Source organism: Anticarsia gemmatalis, chromosome 22 (genome assembly GCF_050436995.1).
Source record: "Anticarsia gemmatalis isolate Benzon Research Colony breed Stoneville strain chromosome 22, ilAntGemm2 primary, whole genome shotgun sequence".
Lineage (NCBI taxonomy): Eukaryota > Metazoa > Arthropoda > Insecta > Lepidoptera > Erebidae > Anticarsia > Anticarsia gemmatalis.
The window spans coordinates 9,220,286-9,243,785 of record NC_134766.1 but is presented as its reverse complement, the minus strand read 5'-3'; the positions used below and the strand labels follow the sequence as shown (position 1 = coordinate 9,243,785).

Sequence of the window (23,500 nt, the reverse complement as noted above, 5' to 3'; positions counted from 1 at the left end):
TAGAGTTATAGAACTAACATAAAAGTAACATAACATCCTAAATAATTCACACCTAATAAAATTAACGAAACGAACAGCAAAACAACTTTAAATCCAGTTCACCTGAGAGTAAGTAAATATGTATTGGCAAATACATTTAGAAACACGTTGTAGTTGAGTATTTAGCGCGATCTAACTCGTTGAGGTACCGTGTCGTTTTGACACGCAAGTTTACAACAGAACTAAGTGATAGATACACTTAGTAAGTAGTAACTATTTTATTTGCCGTTATACATACAAGTATTTTGAAGTTAACATACTAAAGATTTTGTCTATTTTTCGACATAAAAATTACTGATTATAGTCTCTTTTGAACTAAATTGAGTAATGCAAAGGAATGTTACATGATTTATGCTTTGTTTCAGTAAAAAATTATGCTTTTTGAAGACTTTTGGGTTAAGAAGGCTGTACACGAATAAATAACATATAAGAAATGAATAGAAAACCTAAGTTTGTGAAATATTTTGTAGGAACTTTAGCGAATATCTTAATAATTACAACACAGGCACTGTCTATATGCGTATGTGACACTCATAAAGACAGGTCAATTATCCAAAACCTGCACCGCCAAATCCTGCCTCATTAAAAAAAAAGATGCAACCACGCTTCGAATTCGCAAGTACAACTTTCCCTAAAAGGACCTCAAAATTACCGACAAAACTCGAAATAACAATGACTCATAAAGTTAAATTAACGCGACAAACTCGTTCAATCTTTCTCGCAAAAAGGCCGAAATATTTCCCATCCCTATTATGGTCCGATGGCCCAAATATGGTCGTAAGGACCAATGACCCAATGCCCGGGGCTTCACCTTCGATTGCCCTCAAAAAGAAAGGGGTTGCTTTTTATTTTTGCTACTGAACGAATCACGACACTGCCTCCTCGATGGGAAAAAAGGCGAGATTACAGGGAACTTACTTTCGTTTTTATCGAGTTGAATTATTGCTTGTAGTTTTTTAAAGGTTGCCGGTGTTTTGGGTATGTAATGAGAGATTTTGAATTTAGATATGTTGTTTCAAAATCATTATGGTAGGACTTTTAATACTGTGGGAATACGCCGATAAAAATGGTCACTTTTTGGAGTACCTACCTGCTGATTTTTCATTCTTAAATGTATGACCTAAACCAATTTATTATTATATCCCGCTAATAATTTTGTTAAAAGCCAAACATTTCGCGTATCGATAAATAAAACAATAGATGTATATATTTTCTAAAACGTGTTTTTCAAATCGGTCTACCCAATAAAGTGTTTGAGGTGACAAACATTAAAATGCCCACGAATTAAGGACCACCTTTTTGGAGTCGATTAAAAAGCCTAGGATATCTACGTATCACTTGAAACGCTAGTAATGCCCAGTTTCTGAGTACATTTAGCGGAAGTTTATTTATTCAATTGCGTTTTTTTATATGAGTTTAAAATAAACTACCTCTAAATGTACCTCAAAAACCGAGGGTTAGTAAGTGGCTGGACATATTTTTATAATGATACACTAAGTAGACGGATTCCTTGACCGCGTTCCATGTAATAGCGAGCTGTGAGACATTTCAGTTCGTAATGACAAGCTGTCACTTTTGACAACAAGCTATGCTGAAAATATTTGTCTAGAATTTAGACTGTACATTTTATTTTGTATCGTACTACTTTGCATACATTCATATGTACATATACATAAAATCAGTTCAGATCCCAAAGAACGTACAAATCTTATTTTGATGGGAGCTAAAGTCTTTTGTGGGGGGCGGTAGAGGGCCACAAGTCCAATAATAGTTATCAAAAAACTAACCGTAAAGTCGCTGGAATTGATATTTCTTGTAAAGTGAGCGGTATTTCATAAAAGGTTGGGGACCTATGCTTTTGAACTATAGGGATGATCATACAAAATTTCTAGATTTTTAGTCGGTTTTCAATAGTCGATAGTGGCAAGAAACCAATTCTCGTCAATTGTTTCTTCAATGCTTTTTTAGCACCTATTCATATCAATGTAATAACCTCTTATATCAATCTATTTACAATAAATTACATAGTAAATAATCAGTTGATTGGATCGCCTCATTCAATCATTCACTCGTTCAAACACGGGACAATGGTTTTTCAATCACATTCAATAATGAACGAGTTGGCCTTGACCAATAGTAATTATCTCTATTAGAGTTATGCTAGCCTGGTACCTTGCTAGACAATGTTCGTTAGAAAAATAACATGTTGACAGAAATTAAGATTTAAAACTAGTTTTATTAGTACTAGAAAAAATCACGTTCCAGCACGGATTTTTACGAAATGAAGTGTTTTTTTACTTTCCGAGATATAATTTATTGCTTTGATATCTTTCTTGCTTTCGGATTTAGATGGCATACCGGCTTTGGGAAGGTAAGGCTAAGCTTTTTTTGAAGGCGATACCTATATGATTTTTCCAACGTGGGACCTAGTTAATCGCATTTTTACGAAAACACGAATAGTTTTATGGAAAACCGTATAATTAATTTAAAAACTACGTCGTTTAATTTCTTCTTAAAACATTTCGTTTTAAATCTTTCATATACCTTACATCTGTCAAGAGAAGTCACAAGCAAATACAAAGACTTAACTTTTAACATGAAAATAAGCGTAAAACGAGCGTTTTAAAACTATTACAGAACACGTGCAAATAATTGTTTGTATCTAAGTAATTATTGTACGCAAAACATTTGACTTTTTACGTGCAATACAATTACATAGCCATGGTAAATTCAAGGATTTTATTGTAAAAGTCAATATTTATAGCTTTTTAGACTTACAGGTTCGATTTCTATGTGTAGCAATTATTTGTTTAATTTATAATCGTTTCTGTTGCTTTAAGTTATTATTATATTTCTGTAATTTTTTTAAAGTAATTGATGACATTGTGTAAACTATTTAGTTTCGTCGTTTTTTTTTGTCTGCACGTGGACTTTACATATATTATAATCATGCCTATATTCTCTCAATTTTGTCACGTCATCGCTATAATTTACGAAAAAAATATAACACACGTGTTGATTCAGGTTTTTTAAATAAAACCGGAGAAATAATTTATTTTTATATAAAATACTAATTCCAACAATCCAGTCTTTAAATTTTTTATTTAAAACGTTACGCATAATATACAGAGGACGTAGACCATAAGGTCATATTTTGAGCCTATTACATAATGGACACGGAACCAAACTCTAGGAAAAATCACCTATACCGTTCTGCCCTAGCCTAGTACCCAAATGTCAAAATCAAAATCAAATCATTAATTCATTTTCAATTACTAAATCGAGAGAGAGAGATCAAAAACTGAGTAGAGCTAGCAAGAAACTCACGGCCACTCTTTTCAATGGCCAAAAGATTTACAATGTGGTTGATACAATAATTGATCATGCGAGGAGCTCCCAACAAACAGCGATATAGACTAAACGTCAATTATGTTGAAAGGAAAAAGAATATAGCCAAGTTATTTACTAGTCTCTGATCATACCGTATGATGGGAGCACCTACCAACATGTCGCCAAATTCAGCTAATTCACTACCTGACGAAGGAAAATTTAAAATGAAGCAATAAATTGTAGCGTAGTAGGAAATGCAGTGAGTGTCAGATGTCTGGCTTCACGCCAAACGAATAATATATTATGTTTAATGCCGGCTCCACATTATTGCTGTGAAGCTCCGTGAACAGACGCGAACGTGAATGTGGACGGTTTTCACGGGGTCCACGCGCGTTCACGCCTGTTCCCCGATCAGAGTCGGTATTTAGTCCCGTGACAAAGGGTTCGCACGGCGTTCACGCATACACATACACATTCACGGCCCCGGCGCAGTTTACTGTGGACTATAATTATTTATTATATAATTACGATGTATTTCTGTCATCCACCATCTTCTTTTCGAACGTTTTCTTTTAATAACTTTCTTGTTTTTGACATCTATATAGTGGTATAGGGACACAGCAAATAAAGTTATCGCAGCAGCAGCTTCTACGTCCATTTCGCGGAGGGCTTCGAACTATTGTGAGCATTCCGTGAATGTGGAGGGCATGGAGTCGGTCCGTGAATTCACGGCGAGAATACGCGCGTGAATTCACGGCAATAATGTGGAGCCGCCATAAAGTACTGATATACTGTACTAAATATTCTTCTAAAGCCGGCCCGTTCTGACTTCGCCCGGGTCACATCGTGTTTGTCTTAACAAACTATCATTTTTTGTTTTTTTTTTTTACCTATTACTGTCCCACTGCTGGGCAAGGGTCTCCTCCCAAACTAAGGAGGGGTTAGGCCTTGAGTCCTCCACGCTGTCCAAGTGCGGCTGGGAACTTGGCATGCCCTCAAAAAATGTATTAAACAAATCATACATCCAAATATTCCTCTGGAATAGCTCTGTATAAGTAGATTTTGAGTTCATCGCGAAAGTACAGACGAGGTGGGTGACTTTGTTTTATAATTCGTAGTCAATTAGTAATTAAAGTCAATTAGCCTAACCTTTCTTCCAAAGTATGTTGGAGTCGGCTTCCAGTCTTATCGGATGCAGCGTAATACCAGTATTCTACATGGAGCGACTGCCTAACAGACCTCCACAACCCAGTTATAACACGATACCCCCGGTAACACTGGTTGTCAGACTATCAACCTTCTGACTTCTGGTAACCACTGTCAAGGATCTTTGAATATGGCAGCCGGGGCCTACAATTAAACGTGCCTCCCGAAATACGGATTTTTATAAAGCAAACGAAAATAATCGCGCGTGCATATAATTTACTTGGTAAAAAGTAATAAAAGTGCTCAAGGTCTCGCGGTAGGGTCACTATCACTCTTTTTATAAACTGTTACATGCCCACGCAGGTTTTGACTTTTTTCTCGATATATACCAAATATACGAGTGTGTATGTCGCGGGGAGAGGATGGAGTAGAGATTTTGATTGAAAAGTCGCATGACGTCACGTTAGAGTACAAAATGTACAACAAATTGACGTCATTAGCCTCCACTCCATTTTAAGCTAAGCTGTTACTATTATTAAGTATTAGTAAGCTTTTTAGTAAGTCACTACATTGGTTTTTAATGAAAAAAATAGCTGTGTCTAATTTTTTTAAATCATCTGACTGGCGGACTTATTATAATAATTTCTGTTCTGTTACCTTGGAAACATCCCTATTTTGTAAATCCTCGCCTTTATTCAAAAGTAAAAAATAATATTCTCCCTACAACATTCTTCAGCTTGAACAAGTATTTAGATCAGCAAGTCTGATAGAAACCTGGATGATATATTACTTTTGGAGTTCCTTGCGAAAAGGGCTTGTGACTTTAGTTTAGTACACAATGAACATCAACTACTACACTACGGTTTATTTCTAGATGGATGTCCTTAGGAAAAACTAAAGTTTTATATATTTTCTATCGTTTATGCTATAATTAGCAGTCGACGTAAAGTTAAAGTTGTTCAAGCACCAGGCCTTTGACATGGTTTAACAACTGTTATCTTAATTGCCATATATAGTGTGAGCCTATATATAACTCTGGGCATATATTGAGAAGTATCTATTTATCGATGTAGATAACTCTAAGGTGACTGACTGACTGACAGTGATCTATCAACGCACAGCTCAAACCGCTAGACGGATCGGGCTGTAATTTGGCATGCAGGTAGATGTTATGACGTAGGCATCCGCTAAGAAAGGGTTTTGCTTAATTTCATCCCTAAGGTAATAAAAAATAAAAATAAATTTGAAAAGCTTAATAGTTATTTCACCTACCCATAGTTGAACCTGAGACCACACGATCAGCAGTCGAATACTCGGACCACAGGCGCAGTCATAATATTTAATAAGCTATATTAATTTCGCAAATCGTCTTCATTGATACCAGATGCTCCAAGGTAAATTAAAACACGAACTTATTTATTTTCTATAACCTTACTTATCAATAATTATATAGTACTAATAATATATAACCTAATTGCTCAATCAGGTGTTAATGTAATGCAATCATTGTAAATAATATGAGCTAAGTATTAATACTTCCTTGATATAGCACACACTTGACCCGGTATGGTCTATGACCTTAAAGAAGACACCGCACGCATTATTTTTTATTCAAATTAGTTTAAATGCGAAATTAACTGTATTTGTCTGAGTGTAGATTTTTATAGCTGCATTACTGAATTGATGTCGATGAAATTTGGCAAAGCGATAGATTGTATCGTGAGCAGTGGCAAGATTTTTCTAAGAATCTACTACGCAAACCAGTTGCATGTCTTTTCTATAAAAAAAAAAACATAAAATAAATTGTATGGAAAATAAAAAAAGTCGCAATTAAATTACCAAAAGTACCAGAAACAATCTCTTTCATCCAACCCGGAATCAAACTTTGAACCTCAGTACTAAATAGCCAGACCTAGACTATATTTACAAAAGAAATGACCTAAAAAATCTAGGTCATTTCATTCAATTAGTGCTTATATTAAGTCTGAAGTACCAGGAGAGTATAAATGTGTAAGAGGTGTACGATAAAATCTAGGCGTCCTTGTCGCACCTGCACTTCCTACTTGTATGCTAAATCCATTATGTTAATAGCTTGCAAAGCATGTATAATTATATCTTTTACATATATATTACGTTTTGTATTTAAATATAAAAGTTAAATATAAATAAATATTTTTTGTTTGGCTTCTATTTTACATTACCAAATATTTTAAATTTAGTGATAGACAAATGGTATAAGTACTCAGCTCATATGCAAGTGGTTAAGAATTCAAACTCGAGGCAATGCACCAATGACTTTTTTCAGTCATTTCTGTATAAGAAATAATTATCTCGTGTTACACCGGTGCAGAAAAAAAATATGTTTGATAGTTCCTTAAGACAGTTGTGGTATTGTTTACAATTTGGCCAGGGTGGTGAACCTATGGCCCTCCCTTGCTTCAACAGAAAGTCCAGCTGTAGGACAGTAATGAACAATTTTTGGTGACCAAACTAGGCGAATTGTATGCTATAGTATTACATATGACTGACCATTATCGGCATCGGTAAGGAAAAAGATATGCTGGAAACTATGCCTCGGCATGCTGCAGCGCCCTTAATAATGTTAACGGTTTTAAGGCTTGCTAAGGCATAGTTTTGGACAGATTGTACGAAGAAATCCCGAACGATAAATTTTCTTGCTGACTCAGAAAATGGGCGCTGGGCGTGAGTCCAAATTACCTTAATCTAACTCAAGCAAAGTCAGGACGAAACGCTACTTTAATATTTCATATAAAAACTTGTATAAAAGCCGCTTCAATCAAATTCAACCTGTCATATTTATTATATAGACTCATTGCCGATTTCAATGCATATTGATAAGGTTAGTCTGCATAAAAACCATTACTAGATCGAACATCGAAAAGTGAACGCGCTCGACCTTGCGAACGTTCTAAATGTCTCTAACATAATGAAAAACTGTACAAATACGTATCCGGGAAAAAAATACTGGTTTATAAACTTTTCTGGTTTAATTACTTTGACTTTTAGTGTCCTATACACGCAGTTTTTTGACGTATAATGATTTTTTTGGTTCTCTAGAGAAATATTATGGTAATTTGATTCTTATACATTACTAACCATTCCACGCGGCTCTGCAAATGATCAAAGATTATTTCCGTTCTGCTACCTAGATTTGACCCCGGTTATTCAATTATCTTTATGCTTAATTTAATCAAATTCGGTTCAGCAGTTAAGCTATAAAAGCATAACAGGCAAACCTTTGCGTAAAAATTTGGAGACACCTTAACACACGAAGAAATCAGATTTTTGAGTCTTGATTAATGTGATATTTACCTGCAACAAAAGAAAAAAACACATTAATAAGGTAAATTTATTAATTTTCTATATTCAACGGATATCAATGCAAAATATAATCAAAAATCGGTTGGGAAAACTGCCAATAGCGTAACAGATAGACAGATTTTTTCATTTACAATATTAATACAAATTCTGGAAAGTACCAGGCTCTAAGAACACGTGAGGAGCTCGTCACTGTCTAGTAGAAAAGCAAACACGATCGTTAACAGCGATCATTATTCTACCGAGGCAAGGTCATCACGTAACAATTGTAATTAGCATAACAAAAGATAGCCTGTAACGATAGCCAAGAGTAGAATATTGAAGCGACGAGTTACGAATCATAATATTGACAATACGGCCCGCGGTTCGCCCGGTTTAAACAGATATTTTACGAAAAAACCCTTTATATCTTTTACATATAAACCTTCCTCTTGAATCACCCTATCTATGTATTAAAAAAAACCGCATCAAAATCCATTGCGTAGTTTTATATACATAGAAACATAGGGACAGATGCGGAAAGCGACTTCTACTATGAATTCTAATACCCGGACCAGCCAAAAAAGTATCACTGAGTTTACCTGTCGCCAAAATTCACAGTGATTGCTCAAAGTTGGGAAGTTGAGGTCGGAAACATTCGTTCCTTCGAACTACGGGCGTGACGGATTAAAGAGTCTTTCTGTATATTGTGGACTCTTTAAATAATCTCCTCAGCAGTTGGCTAGTTTCGCAAATCTACTGAATGCGTCTATTGGATGCCAGGTTTAATTCTTGGATCGGACAGATAGCTATAGTTTTTCCAATTCATATTAGAAAATTCTCAATAGTAGCCCGAAATTTGGTATAGTGTCTTTGGTAGGCTCGCCACCCATTACATTGGACTAACATTATAAATAGCGAACACTGGTAGTCCTGACTTACACCTCTGCTTACACCTTGGGGTATAACTAGTGTGATTTAAATGTATGTAAATAATATTGGTAGTACAAATATTTGTCCAGACAATAACAATAACAGCGCAAACAAAACAAACGGTATCAGTGAGTGAATGTGGCATTACTCAAGGTTTGTCCACCAGTAGCGACAAATACCACATTGCGACATAAATATTGCTCATTTAGTACCCAACTAACAGTAGTAAGTATGAGTTAAATACGTAGATATCGGTAATAGCTTGCAAATACGTCAGGTGCGTAGTACTCGTAACCGACGGTCCTGTATGACAAGATGTATGGATGTGATTGAAGCAAAGGAAGGATTGTTAGATTATATTGTAAGGATTCAAGTCTTTTCTAAATATTATACTATACAACTATGTGTGCTATTTGAGGATTCTTGTGCCTTGTTGCAGATAAAGAAAAACTGTGTATGCTAAATCCGTACAGAATAATTGATAATTCTTATAAAAAAACGAGTTTAAGACAATTCGTTCAGCAAAGACCATAACGTCAATGTAGACAAAGTTGCGATTTCCCAAAAACTAATCGCCAAATCTTGATCAAACTCTACCCCATAGAAATAATAAGGCAACAAACTTTGAAAAAAAAAATTACAAATTGAGAACCTCCTCCTTTTTTTAAAGTCTATATTCTATATCCAAATAAATCTAAATATCTATTCTGTAAATAGGAATTTAGATGTAATATAGTGCTTACAAGTTATTTAGACAAATATTCGTACAACTAGAACAGTTTTTTAGCCACCGTCCTTGACAATGTTGACCAAACAAGTACGTGATGTTCAACAAAAACTGTGTGTCCGTATTGTCAACGGTTTCTCAGAAACACCGCGGTCCGTCGTTTGGATTATACGCCTCTGAATTTTCAACGAGCTTGAGGCTGTGTTGTAAATTTAATAATGGTATGTAAAACTTTATATAAGGACTCAAGGCCTAACAACTCCCTCGTTTGAGAGGAGACCCTTGCCCAGCAGTGGGACAGTAATACGGTAAGTAATTAAGCTTTCGTCTCGCATGACCGAGGGCTCAAAATATAGCCAGAGCACACCAATGACTTTTGCTTGTAGGTATGTGTGTTTTAGAAAATATATGACGTGGTCCAGCGATGAAGAAAAACGTCGTGATGCAACCTTGCATGCCTGAGTTCTTTACAACAGCTCTTGAAGGGATGTAAAGTCCATAGCCCACATTTAACCAGGGTTATGGACTCAAGGCTTGGCTTCGTCCTCGCACGGGGAGAATCTTGCTTAGTATTAGATCTTTTTATTTACTAGCGGCCCACCCCAGTTTCTTTAGGGTTACACGAAGTCAACATTAATAAATTAAACACTCAATCATTTCTCTAGAATCATTCTACCAGCTAGAAAAATCCGCATAAAAGTCCGTTTAGAAGATTTTGAGGTTTTCGCAGAAAGACAGACAGGCAAAAGTGGCGAGGGGGCTTTATTTTGTACGTGGTGATGATTACTAACTAATCATTAAGTTTTACAAAGCTGGTTAACTGTAAGGACCTCACAGTAATTCTAAGTAAAATTCATATAAATAATTAACAGTGAAGTTAACGGTTGTAGGCGATAATTTATTACACGATTAGTGCCGTGGGATGTGCAGTACAGTCAACAATACAATGTTAAGACTAAAATAAATTGACTTTTAGTCTACATACATCGCTGTTTTTTTTAAAGACAACTCCCGCACTATGAATCGCTCTTGTATCGCGGGGACTTTTACAAACATACAAACAACAGACACAAAGTACAACCAGACCCGAAACAATTATTTGTGGATCGCACAATTAACTGTCCCTTGTGGGAATAGAATTCACGACGTCTCGACGCAATGATAGCGGCGTGGTGACCTAAACCACTGCGCCACGGAGGCGATCAAGGCAGATGCTCACATGATTTATTGAATTTAACGATTGAAAAGAGTTGCCCTGAGTTTTTGGCTAACTACTGTCATAAGGCTTTATCACCTTCCAGGGCTAGAGGTTACATTCAGTTATTGTAACGACTATCATAAGTGTCAAAATAAATGATTTTAAATGTCAATCTTTCGATACTCGACAGTACCGAGAGAATCGCGGTACTGACTAACTAAAACTGTGTGTCGAAAGTAAGAAACAGATTTAGCACTTACCCAGTTATCTGTACATGTAAATAACTTATAACGTAATATTTCATAATTTATTGGTTTTATTTACTAACTGTGGGCGTGGCCACGGTTGAGCAAAAATTTACTTAGTAGGTCGTATAAGTAGCACTTAAAATTATGTAATGTCACTTTGTTTAATATTACTCTTGAGTGTCCAAAGCTTATGTGAATATAAAATATTACTATTTTAAAATTTCTCAACCATCATCCGTCATCATCAGCCTAGCTTTTCTCCCAACTATGTTGGAGTCGGCTTCCAGTCTCACCGGATGCAGCTGAATACCAGTGTTTTACATAAAGCGACTGCCTATTGGAACTCCACAACCCAGTTTTTGGGTTATAACACGATACCCTTCGGTAAGACTGGTTGTCAGGCCTTCAAGCTTCCGACTACTGTTTACGACTGTCAAAGATCTTTGAAAATGACAGCCGGGACCCACAATTTAACGTGCTTTCCAAAACAAGGAGGAACTCGATACTTATGAAATATTACGACATTAAAATTTGTTGATTTTTGAAAAAATATGGTATGTTCGAATTCCTTAGAACAATAGCTCTCTTTTTAAACTATGGTGAGTTGTTTATAAGAACCATATCAATGCCTATTGTCCCCAGACCATATCATTATTGGCATAAACATGTTATTATTACTATATCATCTTTATAAAAACACTAGCTGACCCGCGCAACTTCGCTTGCGTCACATAAGAGAATGGGTAAAAATTTTCCCCGTTTTTGTAACATTTTTTGTTGCTTCTCTGCTCCTATTATTTGTACCGTGATGATATATAGCCTATAACCTTCCCCGATAAATGGTCTATCTAACACTGAAAGAATTTTTCAAATCGGACCAGTAGTTTCTGAGATTAGCGCGTTCAAACAAACAAACAAACAAACAAACAAACAAACTCTTCAGCTTTATAATATTAGTATAGATAATTCATAATAGGTCAGGTGCGTAGTACTCGTAACCAGCGGTCCTGTATGAAAAGATGTATGGATGTGAATGATGCAAGGGAAGTTTGTAAGGATTGTACCAAGTCGCATTTTCTGGTCTCCGTCTACCCCAACGAGAAGAAGGCGGAATTTCATGTTTGTATGTAATAACATAGTTCGTCAATAACCGTTGGGGCGACTTGAGAATTCTTGAGTTTATATGACGCAGAGGGTAATATGATGCAATATATGACATCGTCGTGTGTCATTATGACTATATTATTATGTTTGACTTGGACGGCTACTGATCCAAGTTTTAAGTAATATATAGTTGAAAAGCCAAAAAAAAACAATTATATTTTTTGTAATTTACTCGCGAGCAAAGGTGTACGGCACAGTGAGTGTTTCTTAAATCTTCATAAATATGATTTATTTAAAGTTAAGTTTTGAGTACGTAAATTGAATGTTTGTTTGAGTTCGCTTTATATACTTAGTAAAAGTTTATTACAATTAATAAAGCAGAAAACACTTTGTAGGGATCGTAAAAAAGCTGTAATCTCTGGTCTCTGCCTACGCCAAAAAATATGTGATTTAAGTATGTGTTTATGTTCAAGTTTATTAATTCTTAGGCAAACAGTTGCATAATTTCATTCAAGTCTCTTTCTTAACAAGTAGTTGAGACATTTCAAAATAGATCTATTTCTAGGACGTAGCATAAGCTTTATAATTATTATATAATTCGACCTTCTTGCTAGTACTCGGCGCGGACGACAGCTGACCGCAGGCTCAACCCGCCTCTACAAGGTTATACCTGCCGTCAATATTGTCATATGTGTCATTCTCTCACAGAAAAAACAAACAACTATCAACCCTATTTTTATACTAATAAGATTAAAATTCCAAATTAAGCATACTATCCGAATGCACTGACCTTGTAAAGTGGTATCAAAATTAATACTTTTAAACGTGACATGTCTGTCAAGTCTAGTGTCAAGGTTACAGCGACTGCATAAGCTTGTTTATTTTGGTTTTCAATTTCCTTATTGCGTGTGACCCGGCGTAAATGTGTGTGATGGTCAAAAGGAACGCAATCGAGCGTTTCAAGTAAATTAACGATGTCAATGAATTAATAAGCTTGTGACATGTAATTGTGTAATTATTTAAATATTATTGAAGATGCTTTGTGCAATTATCTCTGCCCTCTTTAGTTGAGCATCTTGCTTGGTGATGCAACAAGGTCACAAAGTGCTATTTCTCTTGAAAAGTTTAATGTATAATAGAATACGGGAATTAACGCGAACACGCATTTTACCTTAAAATGCCTAACGTTTCGGCGCAGGTTGCACTCGCCGTGGTCCCAGGCAGACTGGAGCAGCGATGACAGGACTTCGTGTATATGAGGCGGACGAATGTCCATCCACCCTCATATTTTGATTTTTCCAACCGCCACCACACACTACACTAACCGTGTCCCTATTCTGTGAGCTCACCGATTGCGAAACATAGCGAGGTTTTGTAACAGTAATCACTGGATTCCACGTCGCGGATAATTTGAAGCCGTCTTCCCGATTGAAATTTGAGTGTTTCTTGATTTCGATCGCTTCACGAACAATCCTCGAGTAGAAATGTCGTTCAGTGGAGAGGACTTGAGGGCGATGGAACTCAATCCAGTGATTAGTTCCTGCTTCGAGTAGATGTTCCGCAATGGCTGACTTGCTTATTTGACGGTTCTTAACAGCGGCGATATGTTCCTTGACCCTTTCAGCTATCGACCGCTTAGTCTGGCCTATGTAGGAACTACCGCAGCTGCAGTTGATCTTGTAGACACCTGGTGTTTGAAACGGTAGTACATCCTTCGGTGTGCCCACCATGCTGCTGACTTTTGCCCCCGGCGTGAACACTGTGCTGATGCTGTATTGTTTCAATACATTCCCGATCTTATCAGTCACTCCTCTGACGTAGGGCAAGTAGGCGGGCTGTCTGTTGACCTCCGGATGTTTACTCCGTTTCGTGATCCTGTTCCTTCGTCGACTTACGTGGTATCCGTTCATTCGTAGTACCTCCTGAACATGTTCCAGCTCCTTCCCAACATGTTCAGGGTCACAGAGGTCATGAGCTCTGTTCTTCAGTGACGTCATAACGGACTGCAAGTGACGGGGATGGTGATGTGATGTAGCGTGCAGGTATCTATCTGTGTGTGTCGGTTTCCGGTAAACACAGTGTGATAAGGATCCATCGGGTTTCGCGGCAACCCTCACATCTAGGAATGACAACGACCTGTCCGTCTCCATTTCATAGGTGAACCTCATGTTAGGGTGAATGGAGTTTAGGTGTTCTAGATATTGATCTACTTCCTGTTGACCTCCTTGGATAATGCAGAAGATGTCGTCCACATATCTTTTCCAAAGCCGTATGGTTTTTGGTCCGAGTGCCAATGCTTTCTCCTCAAAGTGCTCCATCCAGAGATTAGCCAGTGCAGGGGCAACGGGGCTGCCCATTGCGACGCCATCAATCTGAAGGTAATGTTGGCCTTGGAAAAGGAAGTAGTTGCCGTCCAAACAGTTTTTAAGTAGATCGATATAGTTAAACGGCATCTCGTTGTCCTCTAGCTTGGTCTTTACCACGTCCAAACACTCCTTAATTGGAACATTGGTGAAGAGCGACTCGACGTCAAAACTCACCATGACATCGCCCCGTTCCAATCTAAGGTCCTTAATAATCTGGACGAAATGCCGCGAATCTTTCACAAAAGACGGTGTATTTCCCACGAGTGGCTGCAATACTGACGCAACGTACTTTGCAAGGTCGTAAGTAGGAGAGGCGATTTGACTTACGATAGGCCGCAGTGGTACGTTGGACTTGTGTATTTTGGGCAGGCCATATAATTTCGGTGGTTGGTGCGACTTCGGTTTATACAGTCTCTCGTACTCGTCTTCCGTAAAAAGGTCCTTGTTGTCCTGTATCAGCGTCCGTATTCGTCGTGTTACTCTAGCCGTAGGGTTATATGATACCGGTTTATATACCTTGTTATCACATAACAAATCCCGAACTTTCTGTTGGTAATCAGTTGTATTCATCACTACAGTGGCGTTTCCCTTGTCGGCCTTAAGCACTAATATATCCCGGTTATCCCGAATAAGTTTCAGTGCTTGACGCTCTTCTGCAGTGGTATTACTCGCTGGAACCTTCGATTTTCGTAATATAACCGCAACGTCCTGTCGCAGGGTATCGGCGTCGCCGGGCGGTATTTTATTACGAGCAATCGTTTCCTCGACGCTACTGATTACACTTTCGAACGGAATTCGCTTAGGCGTTAGTGCGAAGTTCATGCCTTTGGCCAAGATGTTAATCGTAGGTTGGTCTAAACTCACATTTGAAAGGTTTACGACGGTTTTAGTCAGTGGATCGGGAACGGCCGGTGACGTATTTTTCTCGACATACCTTCGGTTGTACTCCTTCGAGAACTTACGCTCATGGGTTTCACTACACAACTCGAAGGTCCGAGAAGCCTGAAGATACGTTACCCGATCACACAAGTCGTAATCTTCGCGTGATAAACTAACACTACACTTCACATGTAACACGTATAACTCGCTATGAATACGGTTAAGCTCACTGTGTTTGTTCCGTATTAATTGTCTCAGAAGCCGTTCACTCGCGTTATTTAGAATATTACGGGAATGCGCAATGTCACTACGCGGTTTGATACGTACACACGTAGGTAATAAGTTCCAATCGCGACACTTAGTTAAAAATATCAACGATGTTTCCACTCGCGCACGTTTCCGACGTAAATATTCTAGGTCACGTATTTGTTTTGCAATGTCCGACCCGTAGCGGTTTGCAATCATAACTTTTAAACTCTCGCGTTGCATGTTTAATGTATAATAGAATACGGGAATTAACGCGAACACGCATTTTACCTTAAAATGCCTAACGTTTCGGCGCAGGTTGCACTCGCCGTGGTCCCAGGCAGACTGGAGCAGCGATGACAGGACTTCGTGTATATGAGGCGGACGAATGTCCATCCACCCTCATATTTTGATTTTTCCAACCGCCACCACACACTACACTAACCGTGTCCCTATTCTGTGAGCTCACCGATTGCGAAACATAGCGAGGTTTTGTAACAGTAATCACTGGATTCCACGTCGCGGATAATTTGAAGCCGTCTTCCCGATTGAAATTTGAGTGTTTCTTGATTTCGATCGCTTCACGAACAATCCTCGAGTAGAAATGTCGTTCAGTGGAGAGGACTTGAGGGCGATGGAACTCAATCCAGTGATTAGTTCCTGCTTCGAGTAGATGTTCCGCAATGGCTGACTTGCTTATTTGACGGTTCTTAACAGCGGCGATATGTTCCTTGACCCTTTCAGCTATCGACCGCTTAGTCTGGCCTATGTAGGAACTACCGCAGCTGCAGTTGATCTTGTAGACACCTGGTGTTTGAAACGGTAGTACATCCTTCGGTGTGCCCACCATGCTGCTGACTTTTGCCCCCGGCGTGAACACTGTGCTGATGCTGTATTGTTTCAATACATTCCCGATCTTATCAGTCACTCCTCTGACGTAGGGCAAGTAGGCGGGCTGTCTGTTGACCTCCGGATGTTTACTCCGTTTCGTGATCCTGTTCCTTCGTCGACTTACGTGGTATCCGTTCATTCGTAGTACCTCCTGAACATGTTCCAGCTCCTTCCTCATATACACGAAGTCCTGTCATCGCTGCTCCAGTCTGCCTGGGACCACGGCGAGTGCAACCTGCGCCGAAACGTTAGGCATTTTAAGGTAAAATGCGTGTTCGCGTTAATTCCCGTATTCTATTATACATTAAACATGCAACGCGAGAGTTTAAAAGTTATCTCTTGAAAAGTGCCATTAGAGAACTGTATACAGTATTCTTTTAACATAATTTTGTGACTTCGGTCACAGAAATACGTGCGAAAAGTACATAAACACATTTATATGCATTACATTTTATACGCAAGCAATATACTCAATCATAACTTCACACGCACAATTTCAGAAAGAAGTAGCACTTGTGCAAAGCGCTCCAAAAACGGAAAGAAGTCGAGTTTCAAAACCAAGCCTTGATTAGTCAATATAAATCAATAGATTAAACCTGTGCGATGCACTAAACGCTACGAATCAATCACACATTCAAACATCTTAAGGACTATCATGTTTTCATTTGACAACTATTTGAAAGCCGCTATGCAGTACATTGTTTTCTCCCTTGGAGTATAGTGAGTAATTAACACGTCGAAGCAGCAAAATTTACAAAAAGTGACCATCAATTTGACGTACACTAGTTCTCAACTGAGATGCTGGTCAGATTACGCAACATTACAAAGTTATGCCTTGCAGAAACAACGTCACAAGGCAACAGTGGCAATGAGAAGAAAAACTGATGAATGAGTCAAATGAGTCATTTCTCCTACACATATTAGTCAGTGAGGAAATGATTTATAACAGTGGGTGTTGAGCAAACGTTACCATTTTTGTACAAGGTTTGTTAGTGTCCTTCTTGTTACGTCATGTTTTTCAATACTTTATGCATACAAGCAATTTATTCATTACATTAGCCATATACACATCCCTTGACTACAAGTTTTTTTAAAAAATGAAGCATACTGTGCCGACCCCTCTAAAGGTGGCATAACAACAGGACAAAGAAGAAAGCAAAGTCTAACTTTACGCATCATGATTCGAACGAAAAGTGGTAAAGCCCAGTGCTATTTGACATGGTTAAAAAATCTGACGTTTTATATGCAAGCAATATTCTCAATCAAAACTTCACACGCGCAACTCAAGATAAAAGTCTATTTGACTGACTGACCGATAGACAACACACAGAAGAAACTACTTAGCGTAGAAAGTTGGTTAGTATGAAGATTAGAGAAGGAAAGGAAGTATAGAGAAGCACAAAGAGAGGATTTTTGGAAATCCCACGAAAGGTGTAAATACCACCCGAGCAAAGCTACGGGCGAAAAACTAGTGTGAATATAAGCCCTACAATTAAAACACCTAAGGAATTTACCACACAACACCATATAATTATATAGACGTAGCATCAGATATAATTGCTATTCAGCTCAGCTGCAATCGTGATACAGTGAGTTAACGACACATTGTTCGTGACACTTGTCATTATGCATTACTGTGATTGCACTGATCAATGAACTGACAATCATTGTTAATATATGTACTGAATGAACCGGCAAGATTTGTTTTGGTTTGATTGGTGGTAGACGGGTGAAGGATTAGAGGGCGATGTAAAACACACTCACCTACCCCCGGTTTCTGAGGTACATTTAGCAGTAGTATATCTATTCAATAGAGTTTTTTTTATATGAGTTTAAACGCTATTGAATAGATAAACTACCGCTAAATGTGCCTCAGAAACCGGGGGTTAGTCGCTCACAGTTAGTCTGGTGCACAGCGGGTATATTGCCAAACACTAGGGTGGTATCAAGAAGAAGGTCTACAATCCCAACTAACTAACTTTGGACAATCTCTGAGAAATTCTGAACAGAAAACGCAGATAAGTCTTTTTGGCTTGACCTGTAATTCGAACCGAAAAACACTTGCGCGGCAATCATAGTCACAAGTTGGTTTCGAAGGCTAAAGGAAAGCCAGAGATTGAAGTTTTACGAAAGCGTTTACGATACTCAAAGACGGGTTAAATCATTTTGAAATTCAATATCTCCTATTCGCCACTGTATACCTATCTCTGTCCCACACGATCAACAGGCTAGATAACTTAATTACATATGTATGTACTATGAATATGTATTACCATCGCTTCACACAACACAATGAGGAAGAACTTAGAATTTATCCGGAGGCAAGAGCATTGCGACTGCTAATCAGTTAAGTACTAACACATCGAGTGCTGTTGTTTTTAAACTAAGTAATTTATCCTGGTTTATTCCATGTTAGTGTAGCAACATACCTGCCAATACTTCAGCGCGTACGTCGACGGAATATATGACGCTACGATGTAGGCAACATATTATGTACATAGTATAATATGTTAAAAAAAAACGTTCGATGCCGTGCTTTGCACTGAGGAATATGGTAAAACGAATTCATATCAAAAACGAATTTTACTACAAGAATTGGTTATTCTATAATTAATATTTATTTATTTAAACTTCTTATACAAAGTTGTATAAAGGCGGACTTAATGCCAAAAGTATTTTCTGCCAGTCTACCTTGGGGTGATGCAGAGATTAAATGAAGTAGGTGTTTAAAATATAAAGGAGGAAAATTAAGTTGAGAAAAAGGTTTACAAATAAATAACAATGTGGTCATTGAATAGGTCGATAGTCCAATTTTAATATTTTGAAGCTTTATTTCTATTTTATTCAGTGAAAATAAAGGTTTTCACGTAGTAAAGCGCCACGAGTCGATATTCAGCTGCAACCGGTGAGACTGGAAGCTAAGCTGATGATGATCAGGCAAGAGTAGCTATTTGAATTGGTCAATTGAATGCGCCGTTCTCCTCAAGGTAAAAAAAATATAATTTATTGTTTTTAAGTAATAAGTGTTCGTTTTAAGTGTTAAATGAAGGTCTTTCATTTAATGATGTTGTGGGCTGCAGTTTACACATGCTTGGGTTTTATCACTCATACAATGTCACGATGTAACGCCTACGTACTGAACATAAATAATGTACTGATCATTTTTATGTTTTCAGTATTTATTTCAATGCCCTTAAAATATTTTATCTTCTTATCGTATTGTTAGTGGTCAACCTAGTGTCAAAGTTGTACAAACCGCCCGAAGCCTTTCAGGTGGCTAAAAAAATGAGGTTTACAAAAAATATAGTGATAGCTCTCAATAGAAGCCTAGTTCCTATCACTAAAGGTTATTTCTGCTTTATTGAGAATAGTAAGAATCTGTGTAGCCTATGTGTGTGTATGTTTGCAGATTCGCGACTAACTCAGAAATTACTGATCTGATGAATATGGGATTGTCGTTATTCATATATAATTATATTAGAAGAAAATACTTTAGGACCTTCTTTAGATAGGCTTAAAGCTTACCAGCTTGTCATTTTCTAAAATATAATTATAATCGCTTTTTTAAATTTTTGATTAAGATGTATGGATGTGAATAAAGCAAGGTTTGTTTTTATGGAACGTACCAAGTGGTGCTCTTTACTCTCCGTCTGCCCCTTTGGGAAACAGTGTAATTTTTTTATGGAATAAATAAAATCCGCGTTTTTATTAAAAACATAGGTTCCCATTAATATTTTGGATATTCCCAGTTGTCCCCTCTAACACTGTCCCCCGGGGTGACAACTGGGATTAAATGTAGGAAGAAAATTCCCAGTTGTCACCCCGGGGTGACAGCGTAAAGGGGACAACTTGGAATATATCTTTTGAAGCAGGAAAGACGATTTTTATTATTATTTGTCGTATGGTTAGTGGTCAACCTAGTGTCAAAGTTGTTCAAGCCGCCCGAGAGGCTTTTGACCTGGCTTAACGACTGTTATCTTAGTAGACAACAACCGGGACCGACTTTTAACGTGCCCTCCGAAGCACGGAGACGCCCAGTTCAAATACCACTATGCGGTCACCCATCTATGGAATGACCGCGCCAATAGTTGCTTAACCCACAGATCGTTTACCGACCGGTGAGCGCAACTGGCTATGAGCGCCTCGGAAAGACGATTAAGCCTACGAGTATAATCCTTCTACATATTTGTTTTGTTACAACAGGATGTTTCATTGTTGAACCCACGCGAGCATTGCGTAGTGCGTACACTGGCGCCACCTGCCGCATTTACTGTGTAACTATACTTGATACATACGGCTAATTCAGGGATTTCTAAGTCAGTGCTTTACCTTCTTTGGTCAAACGATATGTTTGTAGTGTGTCTGTAAAGATCTTTGTTACGTAAGATTGAGGCTTAGCTTTATAGTTGCCTTTTCTTACGATAATTAGGCAGTGAAATGGTCTGTAAGTAACCTTTGGGTGCAATAGGTAGTCTACCATAGCAATAAGAGCAACTTTAAATCTGGCATAGAACATAAGCGACACTCTCTGTAGTAATAAAATCTCGAAAGGTCTCAGACCCGAGACCACTGAGAGGCGTTCGCATATGTACATTACCGACCACGCCATAGAGACAGATTCTTAAAGTAAGAAGTCCGTTAATAACATAATTATAAATAAATAAATATAAATATCATTGGACAACTCACACACGGTCGTTTGATTCCAAACTAAGCAGAGTTTGTACTATGGTAACCAAATAACTGATAAACATACTTATATACTTCTAAATAAATGGCTATCACGTCCTGGTAAGCCCCGATTCAGAAGCCCAAATCAAACAATTTCTATTCACACGTCGAAAAATCATTAAAATTCATCACAATAGTCTCTAAAACATCAATAAAGGCAATAACACGATCTATAAAGTAAACGCGAGCGCAGGTTGCGATGACGTCACAATGTCACCTTGCTCGCCCACGCTCCAATGCAATCATTATTTACAACCAACTTAAGTACAGACAAAAGCAAGCGAAAATAGACCTTATTAGAAGGAGATAAAGACCAAATTTATTGAACGTGTATTATTTATTTACGATCATGCTAACTTAAGTGCATAAGAAAACAAATGAAAATAGACTTTAATGTAAAGAAGTAAGAACCAAATCAATTTAATGAATATTATTTATGACTGTAACTTGTTTATTCTAAAGATGTAAGCGATTTTGAATCTTTGGTGACAGGTAATAAGAGTGTCTGGTTTGGATTGCGATAGTCGAGTGTAGGAAGACAGAAATGTCGTCTTCTTTTAAATAGTTGTATTGAAAAAGTGATTGTTTGAAATAGTAATTAAGTAATTATTAGTTTTGGACAAAGAATCTTACTGTACGCTATATAATTATTACGAATACAAGCAAGTTAAAATAGCAGCGAAAAGTGATACAAATAAAATAAATAAACAAATAAATATTGTTGGACAACTCACACACGGTCATTTGATTCCAAACTAAGCAGAGCTTGTACTATGGTAACCAAATAACTGATAAACATACTTATATACTTCTAAATATATACTTATATAGATACATTAACATCCAGGCTCGGAACAAATACTCGTGCTCATCACACAAAGATTTGTCCCGGGTGGGATTCGAACCCACCACACGCGGCGCTACGGTTGTTGCGGCGAGGTGACCGCTTAAACCACTGCGCCAAACGTGCAGATTTTATATACTTACTGCTATGAAGAAGCAAAAACCATGCTACAATTGCTATGTAAGTGCATCGCTTTAAGAAAATAAAAGGATTTTCTAGGATACCCCAAACCAGGGGGGTATCACGTATCTCAGTTGACAGCCATTTGAAAGCCACTATGCTGTCCATTGTTTTCTCCCTTAGATTATAGTGATTAGTATGTTACGTCAAAGCAGCAATGTACTGAATAGTGACCATAGATTTGACGTATACTAGCTGTCAACTGAGATACGTGATAAGCCCACTGATCAGCAATGTATTGCATACTGACTATCAAATTGACGAAAGATTCTCAACTGTCGTACTTAAAACGTGTTCTGTAACCAAAGTACGAATAGTAAGTACCTAATTATTTTAGCAATAAACGTCCACGTCAATTTTATTGCAGTCTGTCTAAAGAACGGTAGTGTTTCTAGAAAATTCTTAAGAGTTAGGTACGATATCTTATCTAAACATAGGTTTGAAATTATGAAGAGTTTTTGGCAATGATATATTAATGTTGTCATGAAATAAATGGGTTTTGTTTTTATCTAGAGGCTAATCAATTTATGGAAATATTATTCAGAAACAGTTTAAGTATCTAGAAGATTTTAGGCAAAACACTTGGCTGAATGTAGAAATGAAAGGTAGACTGACAGAGGTAAGATTGCAGTTAAGACCCCCAACTAGATACTCAGGCTGCATTTCCAATAAAAAGAGTAAGAAGATTAAAATAAATGTGAGAATGTCAATGATATCTGCTTGAGATCGCATAGCCAGTGAAGTAAATAAGGAAATGTCACGCGAACCTTTTGGTGGGTTTTTTAAGTACTAAAGCCTTACTACCTTGCAAGTTATCAAGTGAGATTCCACCCTAAAACCTGCCTAAGAAAAATACATGTATTACATATGCACGCCTGTTATGTCCTACGGTATAGGCAGAGGACAGTAAGTAATAAAGGGCGAGCCTGGCACGTAACTAAACTCCGGGCTACAAATAAAATATCCTAAAATAAATTAAAAAAACAGAACCACATTTTGCACGATTCGGGAGTCGAACCCTATACCTCGTGATCAGCATACACCATCGCACGGATGAAAAATCCAATTGAAACTTTCCTCAACCTAGGAACTGAACTAACGACCTCGTGATTGAAAGTCACGCACTCAACAACTTGGACCACCTAGTCATAATATTTAATTTATAATCAGCTAATTATAATGATGAAACAAACTGCATTCTCGCAAAAGTTCAGGGTGGTATTGAAATGAAGTCTATTCAATGTCGCAGTATGATAAGTAGATCATTTTTAAATAAACATTTAACCGGTTCTTTAGAGACGCATTATCTGATGCTGATGC

The 23,500-nt window shown here is 37.6% G+C and overlaps 1 protein-coding gene across 2 annotated transcripts in view; it reads right to left on the bottom strand.

Moving 5' to 3' along the window:
• blo (bloated) overlaps nucleotides 1-23,500 on the bottom strand; it is an 87,737-nt gene that overhangs the window by 44,569 nt on the left and 19,668 nt on the right. The window contains exon 1 of one of the 2 annotated variants that reach the window (XM_076129630.1): nucleotides 13,215-13,251. The exons of the other annotated variant lie outside the window; for it this stretch is intronic. The gene's annotated coding sequence lies outside the window, so the exon portion shown is untranslated. Of the gene's footprint in view, nucleotides 1-13,214; nucleotides 13,252-23,500 lie in introns of those variants that run through there. 2 annotated transcript variants of the gene reach the window in all.